General features: G+C 53.4%; 1 protein-coding gene across 1 annotated transcript in view; it reads right to left on the reverse strand.

Moving 5' to 3' along the window:
* Positions 1-12,359: 12,359 nt before the first annotated feature.
* The window catches only part of ZNF664 (zinc finger protein 664), a 198,058-nt gene continuing 196,662 nt past the window's right edge, over positions 12,360-13,755 (reverse strand). Inside the window, exon 9 of the mRNA XM_073789952.1 lies at positions 12,360-13,014. The gene's annotated coding sequence lies outside the window, so the exon portion shown is untranslated. The remainder of the gene's footprint in view (positions 13,015-13,755) is intronic.

Here is a 13,755-nt window from a genome sequence, read left to right on the forward strand (position 1 = left end):
CCCTACCTCCTGGGAGTTTCTTTATAGAAAAATGGATATATATGCTTTCTTTTTTTCCATAGGAGATGCAATGAATGCAACTCTTGTGCAAAGCATGGCATGAAATAACCAGGGTCATTGTGAAGAACACAGTGAGATAATTGTGTAAAGTATTAATACTTAACGGAGCGTCTGGTATATTGTGAGTGTTCAGTGAATATTGGCACTTAATAACTCATACTGAGCTCAAGGTCAACTAAGTTCTGTCTTTTCCACAAGTGCTATTATAAATTCATATCTTCCATTTCCAGTCCTTCTGTTTTTTTAAGATGTGGTTTGATCTCCGTACAATTCATCTTACTATGCTTTCCTCAAAGCATTACATCATTCATCAGACTGTTCTTCCCAGCTTTGTATCATTTTTTAATGTGATCAGCACATCTTTGAAGGTCTTGTGAAAAACCACTCATAAAAATGTTGAGGTGAATGAGACAATGGAATATTATTCAGCGCCGAAAAGAAACGGGCCACGAAAAAGACATGGAGGAACCTCAAAAGCATATTACTAAGTGAAAGAAGCTGATCTGAAAAGGCTACATATGGTATGATTCTAACTATATGACACTCTGAACAAGGCAAAACTATGGAGACAGCAAAGGGATCTGTGGTTGCCAGGGGTTGGGGGGAGGGGCTGAATAGGTGGGGCGCAGGGGAATTTTAGGGCAGTGAAGCTATTCTGTATAATAGTGTAAAGGTGGGTACACGACCTTATACATTTGTTAAAACCCGTAGAACCATACAACAAAAAAGAGTGAATCTTAATGGGCTTTAGTTAATAGAAAGAGACCAATACTGAGTCATCGATTGTCACAAAGGTACTGCTCTAGTGCAAGATGTTAATAACAGGGGAGGCTGTGGGGAGAAGACAGGGTAGGTGGTGCACTCTCTGTACTTTTGCGCTATTTCCTCTAACCCTAAGACTGCCCTATATAATAGCTTTTTAATTTTTAACAAATGCCTTCTCTACCTAAGGAGTCTGGGTTTGAATTCTGTCTCTGCCACCGACTCCACCGTCACCCCTAGTCATCACTTGGACAAGTTACTTAGCCTCTCTGAGCCTCAGTTTCCTTGTCTGTAAGATGGGGATCATAATAGCATCTACCACATAGGGCTGTTGTTAGAACTGAGTGGGCTGGTACGTGAAAAGTACCTAGAACAGTGGTTGGTGCAGAAGCGTTCTGTAAGTGCTACGTAAGTGTTAGCTGACATTATTCTTATTATTATTGCCATCATCACAGGGATACACTAGAAGCGTCAATGGTAATTGTAACTTGAGTTAATTAGAGGAAGAACAGAGCTGGTTGGGGCACCACTGATCAGCACCCCCCCAATCAGACAGAACCCCAGGACACTGGCTGTCGACAGCGCCAAGTTCTCTCCACCTGAAAAATCATTAAACGTGCGCAGTGCCAATTTCCTTCCGGGCTAAGCCAGTTGGGAAACCACTGGTGTCTGGTTCTCTTCACCAAGAGAGTAAGCTTTTGCAGTCCTCCTGGGGAGAAGGTTTGAGCTTAGGAAGCCCCAGCACCCCATTCCCTTTGGCTGAAGGGGGCCAAGCACTTGTTCACTTCAGAGCAAGGTTCCCAATGGGCTGCAGCGGTGGGAAGAGTAGAATCCCATGATGACGCAGGGCAGGCGGGCTCAGGCACCATGACCCAAGCCGGTTGCTTTGCACCCCTCTTCTCTGCCACCTCCCGTCACCTCGACCCACCGCATCACCTCGCAGGCTCCGCCCAGCTCCGCGCAGGCGCAGTGGGGCTGCTCTGACCTCAGGGCACTGCTCAGACGTCTGGATGCTTCCCTGGGGTTTCTCACACGTGTAGGGACCTGCCTGGCCCTTGCGCATTTGAAACCCGAGAGTGTGGGGCATTCAGATCCACGGGGTCACCAGTGGGGACAGATGCTGATGCAGGAGCGCTGCCCCTTCCCATCCTCCCGGGGGACAGTTGTGAGGCTGCCTCTCGTAAGAATGTCCTACAGGACAGAGCTCCGGCTGATAAGGACGGGACCCCTCCTGCCCTTCTCCCTCAGTTCTGTTCCCTGGGACCACAGTTGCAAACAAACCACCTTCTTGCAAGCCTGAAGCTCTGCTCTAGGACTGAACCCAGGCTAAGACACTGGCTGTCTGCAGGTGGCATCTAATCTATCCCCACCTCTCATGCATGAATGTGGTCCACAGACGCGCGCGCGCGCACGCGCACACACACACACACACACACACACACACACACACACACACACACTGCTGTGTTCCCATCACCCTCCCAAACGCCATCCACAGGGAAAGGATCTCCCCAGCAACAGCCATGAAGAACCAAAGGACCCAGTCCCCAGGGCTGGAGTCGGATGTGCTCTGTGCTGTCTGCAACACGTTAGCAGCACCCGAGGGGCTGGGTGCAAGTCAGCCGGGACACGGAGGTTTCTGGGGGCGGGGAGGGGTGATGTCTGGTGGAAGAGCTGCAGACGTGCACCCCTAAATTACAATATTTTCCTTCTCGAGGCGGAATGAATGCAGCCTCAGACAGAAGCTGCCCTGCAGCTGTTTGCGGCCGGGGCCCCGGGGCAGGCCAGTGACTTTGACACGGGGGATTGGGATGGAACCTGACAAAGGGACCACTGTCTCTGAGGGAACTTGACATGAGCCCGGCAGAGCCAAGCGGCGGGAGTTTGCACAGCTGCGGCTGGAAGCAAACATGTACTTTTAGCTGACCTGGGCCCGTGGCTTCGTGCATTAAACCTGACACTTTCCAGATGTCCGGCACCCTCCCTCTGGCACCGTCCACAGCACCAGGTCCCCGGGTCCACACGCACTCCCGACGCGGCCCTGTCAATGCCGCATTGTGCTGGGAACCCCGGGCCTCTCCTGCAAACTCTGCACCCCGACCTGAAAGCGAGTCCCCCAGGCTGAGCTGAAGATTTACAAGCTGGATTTCAAACTAGTTCAAGTTCAAAGTCAGCTCAGCAGCAGGTGCCACTCTGACTGCCATCACTCTTCACACCTGGCTCAGGTTGGGAGGCGAGGGGGTACTGAGCATGCCTTCCAGAGGGCTCTTTTCAACCTGCCTTAGGGTGAACCCCAAGTCTTCCACCACCAAGGGGGAGGCTCAGCTGGAGTTTGGAGATACAGGCGGGTATCCCGACATGGCCACTGCCTCTCAGTCCCACCTGGGCTGAAGGAAAGCACGTGACCCTGATACATGGACACAGGCAGGCCACTTGGGGACCCCAGCTGCCGTGGGCACCCCAGGAGAGGGGGTCACAAACCCACGCCGTGGCACGAGCCTTCTCCAGCACCATCCGTTCTGGAAATTACACCACTCGGCAGTCCTAACTGGAGGGTAGGGGTAACAGATGCTCTAGGGCACTACAGTGATGGAGGCCAAGTGACAGAGGCATGACAGAGGTGGGCAGGACACTTGGACATTCTCTTGGGCAGGAGGTGACTTGCTTGGCTGGGGGACTCCCCCGCCGTGGCGTCTCTGAACTCAGGCAGGAGAAGCTAGGCTGGACCCTCAAGTCCACGGAGGGTGTGGCCCCGCTGCTGGGCACAGATACAAGAGGAACCATTGTCCCACCTGCTCGTGGTTGAGGAAGAGGGTAAAATGAGGTGACCGGTGGCGGGGAGAGTGCTTTGCTGAGTCGACAGGACCGACTCACAGGGTGTTTTTCCTCCTGGGACAAACCTGAGGAATTGAGGACACACTTGCTCAGGGGAGCCAGAAAGGGCACCCGGAGGCTCAGAGGCCCCAGAGCTCACCCCTCAGGCAACCCCAGGAAGCAGTGAGCAGCCTTCAATTCCTTTCCTTATTAAAGCATTTATTAATGTGGGCTCTGAGTGTAGCGCGCATCATTTCTCTGCATCTTCATTTTTACTGGGGTACAGTTTTCACATGTAGGGAGCACACATCTCAAAGGTCCAGCTCTGTGCATTCTTACATATGTGTACACTCCGTGACCGCCGGCCAGGTCCAGATGTAGAAGATGTCACCCCGAGGCCTCCCTCAAGCCCCCTCCCAGTCAGTAACCCCAGAGAGCCCTCCACATGGACTTTTATCATCACTGACCACTTTTGCCTAAAGATGAACTAAGATTCATCGTTTTGTCTCAAGGCAGAGAGACTGACAGCTTGGTAAAATGTAAATGGTGTCATATAATATGTCACCTTGATTAACCCTTCATTTGTTTTTTTCCCCTTTCTTCTTCCTGGTCTCCTTTTCCATTTCTGACACCATGGAGGACGAGGCGATGGGGAAGGGGGCGGGCTGTTTCGGGTCTTGTCGTCTCGCGGGGTCATCTGCTGATGGATTACTGGGCCACGTAACCATCAGCCACAATACCTCAGAGGGGCCAGCTGAGTGACCTGGCCGGGCTCGCTCACGTGTCTGGAGGTCAGGTGGCCACTGGCTGCTCTGGGTTGACCTTGGTGGGGAGTTGACCTTGGTGGGCTAGCCTGGGCATGTTCTGCAAGTGGAAACCTGCAAGACCCCTTGAGGTCTGGCCCGGGAACTGCTTCACTATCATATCTACCTCATTTCTATTGGCCAAAGCCCAGAGTTAGAATAGGAAAGCACCACAGCGTTCCAAAGCGAAGAGCTCATGACCTGATCACCCCAAAGACCCCGCTCCCAACACCATCACATTGGGGGTTAGGGTTCCAGCCTATGAACATTGGGGGGACACAAACGTTCAGTCTATAGCAGTCATGGTGCAAGGGAGTGTCTGGATCCTTGAAGATAATCATCAAAGAGGGTCTTTATTAATTGAGGAGGGGGGTTAAGCCTTTTATCTCCACTAACTTCTGGGGAAGAAGGAAGGGGGTGCCCTCAGAACTCACCGCAGCATTCCTGGGCCTCCCCATCGGCTGCGAGGCCCCCGGTTGTGAGTCCTGAAGCTCTGTTCCTTTTGTTCCGTGGTGCGGAGCCCTGGCGTGGGCTGGGTCCCTGTCCTCCCGGGGGAGACCGTGTCCCGGAGGCCCTGGGGAACCACTATCCCGGCTCCCTGTTCTCCACTCCTCTGGTTTCTGCAGATCTGACCTCCTTTCCATCTGCCCTGTGAACTGGTCCATTCTCCTACCCACAGCCTGATCACACACTCCACCTGTCTGGTTACCTCCACAGCTCTGAATCCTCCCTTTGTGGAGCTGGTGGGGAAAGGAGCTCTTTGGAGCACCAGAGAGACGCTCTCTGAGCCCTGCCTGAGGACAGCAAGTATGGGCTTGGTGTCTTCCGGGAAAGGAATGAACAAAAAGAAATCCGGAGCCGTGGCTCTCAGACCGGGAGAGGTCGGGTGGCCCGGCGCACTCCTGGCCACGGGAGGAGATGCCAAGGTAGGGCCCTGTGATGCGGCTGGCAGCCTGGACAGCATCCACGAGTGTGAGCTCCTGTGGCCGGGGCGTCTGAGAAGTGCAGCCCAATTAAACACTGAGGTTCTGGGGACTTGCCTGGCGGTCCAGCGGTCAGGAATCTGCAGGGGGCACAGGTTTGATCCCTGGTCGGGGAACTAAGATGCTGCATGCCGCACGGCATGGCCAAAAAAACAAAAACAAAAACAAAGCATTGAGGTTCTTGGAAGTGTAAGCTGGTGAGATGAATTCCCCATGAGTTAGTACACACTCACACACGTGCACATGCACGTGCACACAGAGGGAGACAAGTAATAGGCAAAGAAGAGCCCTGTAGTGGATTGAATTGTGTCCCCCCAGAGAAAGGTCCTAACCCCAGGGACCTGTGAGTGTGACCTTATTTGGAAATAGGGTCTACAGACGTGATCAAGCAAAGACGAGGTCGCCCTGGAGTGGGGTGGGCCTAACCCTAATGTCAGGCGTGTTCAGGAGAAGGTCAGAAGACAGACATACAGAGGAGGAGGCCGTGTGCAGATGGGGGCAGAGACCGGAGTGACGCGCCTACCGGCCGAGGGGCCCGGGGACGGCCAGTGCCTCCAGAAGCCGGGGGAGAGGCCTGGGACAGATCCTTCCCTGGAGGCCAGAGGGAGTGGCCCTACCCACTACCTTGATTTCAGACTTCTAGCTTTTGGGACTGTGAGAAAACAAATTTTGTGTTAAGCTGCCTCGTTGTAACTTAGCCATCCTAAGAGGCTAACACGGGGCCTTAGGAGGGGCAGGAAAAGGAAGAAACCCCTCCCGTCTCCTGCCGCCTTTGCATACTGGCGTTTGAACACAATGTCCTATTTGCCCAAACATACATTTATCTGCTTAAACATTTGCCACATGGCCAGCGGCCTGGACTTATGTGAAGCGCCAGGGTTACACTGCTCTGCTCAGAGGTGATACCAATGTCACTACTATGCCCAGAAGACCCTGCAGGATCTGGCCCCACCCTCGTGCTCTGACGGAGGCTACAGCTCTGGCCTTTGCTCAAAGCCGAGTCAGCCACCCGGCCCTCCTGCTGATCCGTTTCTGGGAATTAGGATGTGGCTGTCTTTGCGGGGCCTTTATTCATCCTACCACACACAGCAAAGCAGACTGTTGATACTTAAGATTTATTTGGGTGGCTTGGGAGGGGGGCTGTCAGTGGGGATGTTGGGAAGGTTCTCCTCAGAGCATCTCCAAGCTGGTGCCCTCGTTATTAATATTGTTATTGGTGACCCAGAGAGATCTGAGCTCCCCCTCTACAACTGGCGAGCTCTACAGACACACCGTTGGAAGGAATATGGACACACGCACACCAACATGATGCATAAAATAGGGAGCCCCTCTGAAGACGTTCACAAGGGAAAAATCATCAGAAATCCCTTAATAGGGAAAACATCACACAAAGGAGGTAGAGGGATGGGTCCTGAGCTAAGACGGCAGTTTGGAAAGAGCTTAAGGACTTTCTTCACGAGGGCTTCGTTGAAGCAGATAAAACAAAGATTCTTCTTGCCAGCAGGTTCAGGACGTGGACGTTCCAGCCATTCTCCTGTCCCCAGGAGCACAGGATAGCCCTACCCACCCGCCACGGCCCCAGTGCACAGGCCAGCCCCAAGAAATGCAAATCCCCAAGCATCACGGAAACACGACTTGCCCCAGGGTCTCAGTGACAGAGATGATGGGTCATGATTTCAAGAAAGCTGACCTCGTGCTTCTGAGATTCCACACAGAAGGAACTACCTCTGTTTCTCTGTGATGAAATCAATACGGAGGCTCTGCTTACTCTGTTTGGTTCCCAGAAGCCTGGTTCAGGAACTCCTGGAGGATGGGACGTGGTCGGTGTGGGGGGGAGGGCGGAGATAACGGCCACATCTTTGTATCCTTATTTCTCCGCGTGGGAACCCACCTTCCCTGCACCGTCTCCCCTTCCCAGTCCCCACGCGGGAGAAAGAAGGGCTGAACATCCCTTCAACCCGGCCAGCCCACTCTTCCAAACCCGTCCGTTTGCCCACGTGAGGCCCACGCGGAGGCAGCCGACACTGGGCTGGGATGTGTTAGGGTTCTGCAGAGCAAACAGGCTGGAGGGGGCCCTGGATCACCGCTGGGCTCCCACTCGCTGGAGGCGGGGTCTGCTCGCTCCTGAGAATGGGGAGGGGGTGATTCTGATGACTTTATTTTTTTTGGTTCTTGGTTTTTCGATAAATTTCTGCCCAAGGTTTTACGGAGTCTGGCACACGTGGGAGTGTGGAGCTCCGCACAGACCTTCTGGGATCAGGCGGGGGGGCAGTGTGGCCACCGACAGGGAGACCCCGCGCCTGCCTCTCCCCTTGGCCGCCTAGGTCAGGGGCATCCCAGGCCAGGTCCAGGCCCCCTCCTCTGCACACCCACCCTCTGCTTTAGCTCCAGCCCTCACACACCACCTGGATGATGACCCCAATTCCCCTCCCTAAAATAGTTCCCGTCTATTCACCTCTTACCGTGTGCCAGGTGGCTGCTAAACCTTCCAGGGTTTTTTTGGTTGTTGTTGTTGTTTTTGTTTTCTCTCTGCGGTACTCGGGCCTCTCACTGTTGTGGCCTCTCCTGTTGCGGAGCACAGGCTCCGGACGCGCAGGCTCGGCGGCCATGGCTCACGGGCCCAGCCGCTCCGCGGCATGTGGGATCTTCCCGGACCGGGGCACGAACCCGTGTCCCCTGTATCGGCAGGCGGACTCTCAACCACTGCGCCACCAGGGAAGCCCCCTTTCAGGTTTTAACTCTTCTAAGCCTCCTCATAACCTTATAACGTAGAGACTAATTTTATCCCCATTTTACAGGGAAGGAAACTTAGGCACAGAGAGTAAACTCGCCCAAGACCACATAACAAGGGGCAGAGCCAGGATGTGAACCCAGGCTGTTTCCCAGGCCTACGGTCTAACCACTACCCTATACTGCCACCCTCTACTCTGTCATCCTGGTGTTTTGTTTTGTGTTGTAGTGATTTTCTGTTTTTAGAGAGCAAATCTATGCATGTCAGTTTCCTCCTTAAAGTCTTCAAAGTTCCCCCGTGGCTTTCAGGGTCTCACCTCCACGGCATGACAGGTGAGGCCTTGCGTGACCTGGCCTCCGCTGGCCCATTGCTTGTTATTTCCTCTCACAGTCCCCTGGGCGAGCCTCTGGGCCTTTGCACAGGCTCTTCCCCATCTTGGCGGTCCCTTCCCCCAACACCCACCTGGCTACTCGGTGCTGGTCTTTTAAGGTTCAGCCCAGAGACCACTTCCCTCCCCCACTGTCACCTCGACGGCCCCTGTCTCCCCGACCTCAGTGAGGACCCACCCTCCTTACGGTGCTTAGAACTCAGTGTCCTAACTCTCGTTGTCTCTTTACGACTGTTTTGCCCATCAGACTACCGGCTCTACAGGACAAAACAGTAGTTTATTCACCTCTGCATCACCGGAGGCTCAGAGAGTTGCTCCAAAAGGTTTGTTGATACCTGAATCGACGTTCCCCATCCCTCCCGAGGGCTCAGCGGCTCAGATGGAGCACAGAGTAGCGCTTGATAGAAGCTTGTAGCTGAGCCGGGAGGGAAAGCGGCTGGCCGATCGCCCAGACACCCTCCGCGAGGCCCAGGGCGGGTCTGCATTTCCCCCAGGTCTGTGTGAAGGGCTGAAACGCGGACTTGTCCTCACTCGAGCTGTAAGAGGAACACTCCATGCCAGTCACGTCCTGTCCTGGGCCTCGGTTTTCCTTGGAAAGGTCGGCTGTATTCGTTTTCCTGGGGCTGCTGGGGCTTCTGGGACAAGCGACCACGAATGGGGTGACTTAGAGCAGCGGCAGCGATCCTAAGAGCAGCTCCCTCCAAAGTGCTCTCCGTAAAGTGCAACACACTCCTCCCCCGAGCCCCGAAGCTCCACTCCCAGGTAATCACCCGAGAGGACGGAGCGCGGATGTGCACGCGTAGCTCTGTGTGTGAATGTTTCCAGCAGCTTTCTTTGTAACAGGCTGAATCTGGAAACTACCCACATATCCATCAGCAGGTGGGTGGGTAAACCACGGGCGGTGTGTCCACACAATGAAGGCCTTAGCCCGTGACCCAGAGGAGCTGCAGGCACACGGCGCGGACGAGTGTCCGGTTCACGAGGCGCAGGGAGAGAAGCCGGATGCAAAACCACCACGTGATTCCATTCATGGGCAATTCTAGAGCGGAGGAGACCTGGTTTAGGTGACGGAGGTCAGCCTAGCGGTTACCTCTGGGGGGATTAAGCGGAAGAGGCTGGACTCTGTCTGCGGGGGTGGGAGACGGGATGTTCTAGATCTTGACTGGGATGTTAGTGATGCAGGTGTAGACGAGTGTCAAACGCAGATCTGCGCGTTTCATTATATGTAGATGACGCTTCACCTTTTAAAAAGCTCCTTCCGAGGTTTAATCCGGAGGAAACGGCCGAGGCTGAAGCTGTGCCCCCAGGGCGCGCCTCCTCCGCCTAGATTGATCCTTTGCTCACAGCTCCGGGCCGGGCTTTGGAGGCAGCAGGTGAAGCTCTGGGCCCGTGGAATCGCCCCACCTCCAGCTGCCACCTCCTGGGCCTCGCTCTCCTCCCAGGCTCTTATTCCACTGCTGTGGGGCTGCCCTGAACAGACGGTAGGCAGGAAGCAGGTTCGAATCCTGAGCGGGGTCTGCTCCCTGCTGCCCTGAGGCCCTTGGCACCCCCTCCCCTTCCAGTCTAGGATTTGAGTGTCTGGACCAGGGAAGGGCAGATTTAGCCTGTTTTCCCAGCCTTGAGCCCGCAGAGGGGTGCTCTGTGAAATGACACCTGTAGAGATGCTAAATCTTAAAATCCTTTCAGATTGCCACCCTCGGTGAGTCCAGCCTCCTCAGTTCAAACCAAAAGGCCGAGCTATTTTACTATGTTTTCACTCCTCTAAAAACTAAAATCCGAGTAAGGTCTCTGCCAGAGTTCATAGCATCTTCCTTGTGTGGATTCCCTACATTGACACGTGCTCTGGGTGTCAGAGGTCAGCACTGGGGGAAGCTGGGTGAAGGGTACGTGGGATTCAGGAGAGCAGGCAGGACTCCGTACTTTTTTTTTTTTTGGCAACTTCTTGTGAATCTTAACCTATGCTAAAATTAAAAATCATACTAAAATGAAAAAACAAACAGCAACAGCAGAATCTCTGGGCTCCTGCCATGCAGGTTGTCCAAGGAAGGAATCTTTTATTAGTGTGTGTGCTTGCATGTCTGTCTGTCTGCCCAGGGGCGTGTGCTTCTCCATGCTTTCCTCTGTCTGAAAGCATCAATATTTTGGGCACACGTGTAATGCAGGATTTTCGTGCACGGGCTCCCAGACTGCCTGGTTTTGAATCTCATATCTACGGCTTACTATCTATGTGTTCTTGGGCAAGTTACTTAACCTTTCTGTGCCTCAGTTTCCTCATCTGTAAAATGGGCGCTCACAGTGCCTGCCTCCTTGGTCTGTAGTGGGGATGAGTCAACTTCTAATAATTGTAAGTGCCTGGCACTTGGTGGGCACTCACACGGCGTGTACGGTCACCTTTGAAGCACGATGCTAGCTTGTGATCAGTCCCCTGGGAGCTGAGCATGACTTGGTGGTGTCCTGTGTCCCCTACTTCATTCGAATCTTCAGGGAACGTTCATAATGAGAGCGCCTTATGTGCCTGGTGTTAAATTCCCAGAGTCGTGAGCACAGCGCCTACAGAATTACCCAGAGCCCAGCCCACCACACCCTTCTCTGTCTATACTGTGAAGAGACCTCCAAGAAGTGTGTGGTTAGGGGGACAGAAGAGTCAATGGTGATTTCCAACCTCTTGAAAGCCCCGAAGCCCCTTCCTATAGGTTTGACTAAATGTGCCCACTTTCCCTCCACCACCAAAGTTTCACAGGCCTCTATTTCTTAAAATGAAAATTATTTGTTTTCAAGCCACCTGAGATAAAGAAGCAGGCAGGGGATGGGGTGGGGTGAGGGGAGCTGTCACCACAGAATTAAGGGGAGACTCACTGTTCTGGGGGCCCCAGTTAAGCAAGTTCCACCCCTTGTAGTAGCAGAACGCAAGCCCCCTGCCCTAGCTGGCAACCTCAGCCCTGCCTGCGAGGAGAGACCCATCTCAGTGCTCAGAGCTGGATCCACAGTTGATCCCGGCTTTGGTCCTGCCTGTTCTCCTGAGCCATCAGGCTGTGATTCCAGTCTTACGGGGGCGGGGGTAGGGTGAGGCTTGGCCCTGGAAGGGCCCCCATCTCCCCTCTCCACGGTGGCTCCCGGTACAAAGCTCCCTTTGATTCTCCACAGCCTGGTTTTCTGGTTTTTTAACAGGAGGTGGGGATTTTTTTTCCTCCTCTGGCAGCATGGTGCCGAAATGTTTACACTTGAGGGGTAGAGGAAAGGGGTTCTGCTCTCCTTCAGTGCCTTCAGACATTCCCGGGAGGAAATGAAGTGAAGGGAGATCAGAAAAGGCTGCCTCTGTTCAGAGCCTAGTGGGAAAAGCACGCCATGAACAGCGTGCTCTCACTTGGTCTCCATAGGTCTGTGGTGAATCTATACCCACTAATGTAGGGACCAGAAAGCGACAGGGACCAGGAGAAGACACAGCAGCCTGACAGCAAGGTTCACGTGCCAGCGCCTCCACTTCCTGGCTGACTCTGAGCCTCAGTGTTCTCATCTGTGAAATGGGAGCAATGACAGTCCCTACCGTGAGGGCTGCTGGGAGGCTAAATGTGTTCACTGTGCCCAGTGGGCAGCAGCCACACAGGAAGCGCTCAATAAAGCATCACTCTGTGTGCGAGAACGGGCACCACTTGGGTAGATGTTACATCTTCTCAACTGAATATTGGGAAGAAAAACATTAGAAGGGGAGGGACAGAAGTAAGAAAGTAGAGCGTGAAGGAGGGAGGGAGGGAGGGAGGGGGAAGGGGTCCTTCCCATGCAGAGGCCCATCAAAGGGGTGCCTGGGGCAGGGGTTGGGGGGGTGGGGGGCTGATAGAATGTCCGTCACAACTACACACTGTCCACCCAGCTTCCTTGAGGGCCGTCCCCGGTGTGGAGAGGGGAGTTCCATACACCAAGAGCAGAAAGGCCACTTTTCTTCCCATTTAAAAAAATTGCCATAAAATACACATGACATAACATTTACCTTGTAAATCCTTTCTAGGTGTGCAGTGCAATGGCATTCACACATCCACCTGTCGTGTAACCATCACCACCGTCTATTTCTTTTTGTCATCATCGCAAACAGAAACTCTGTCCCCATTAAGCAGTAACTCCCCATTTTGCCCTCCCCCAGCCCTCGGCAACCTCTAATCTACTTTCTGTCTCTATGAATTTACATATTTGGGGTATTTCATGTAAATAGAATCATACAGTTTTTGTCCTTTGGGGTCTGCCTTCTTTCACAGGACACGATGTTTTCAAGGTTCATCCGTATTGTAGCACGTGTCAGGGCTTCAGCCCTTTTTACGGCTGAATCATATTCCACTGCAGGCATGGACCACATTTTGTTTATCCATCCATCCGTCAATGGACATGTGGGTTGTTTCCACTTTTTGGCTGTTGTGAAAGGAAGGCTGTACCGCTGAACACTTCAGCATTCTCGAATCCCCAAATGGTGTGTTGGCTGGTTTCCTACAATGCACACAAGGATGAATTTATTTCTGATCCCCAGAGAAAGCTGCCTCTTCATGAATAAGCATGACATGCCTGGGACAGGACGAGAGCCAACAGCTTGGGGAAAACAGGAGTGAACCATGAAGACAGGTGTCAGGGAGAAAACAAGGCGTGTTGGGGAGTTTGGGGCCTGGGGCTGCCTCGGAGATGTTTATATTCTGAATTCCAAATGCCTGGAATGATTTCTGAATATCAGCTCCTTGGAGAGAGGGAAAGAGGGGTCTCTGAGTAAAAGACTTGAAAAATATTTAGCTCACTGTCAGAACGGAGGACCAGGGAATTGTGCTGGGGTGGGGGGTTGGGGAGGGTGAGGGAAAGGAAAGGATGGAGATCAAATTTCAGGCTGGTTTCAGCTTTATCTTCTCAGCAGTGCGACCCAAAGCTGGGTTATTTGGTGCTAAGAGATTTTATCAATATGGAGGGACCGACCTGAGGCTTTGCCCTTGAAAAGTCTCCCTCCTCCGAAGAATTCAGTGCCTCGTCTGCTTTACTTGCTTTGTGTCCCTCCATCTCTCCCAATCCTGTTCTCTCTTCTGCATTTTTCCCCTCACATTTCTTTTTCTTTCTTTTTTTTTTTTTGCGGTACGCGGGCCTCTCACTGTTGTGGCCTCTCCCGTTGCGGAGCACAGGCTCCGGACGCGCAGGCTCAGCGGCCATGGCTCACGGGCCCAGCCGCTCCGCGGCATGTGGGATCCTCCT

This window comes from Tursiops truncatus, chromosome 13 (assembly GCF_011762595.2).
Source record: "Tursiops truncatus isolate mTurTru1 chromosome 13, mTurTru1.mat.Y, whole genome shotgun sequence".
In the NCBI taxonomy this organism is placed as follows: Eukaryota; Metazoa; Chordata; class Mammalia; order Artiodactyla; family Delphinidae; genus Tursiops; species Tursiops truncatus.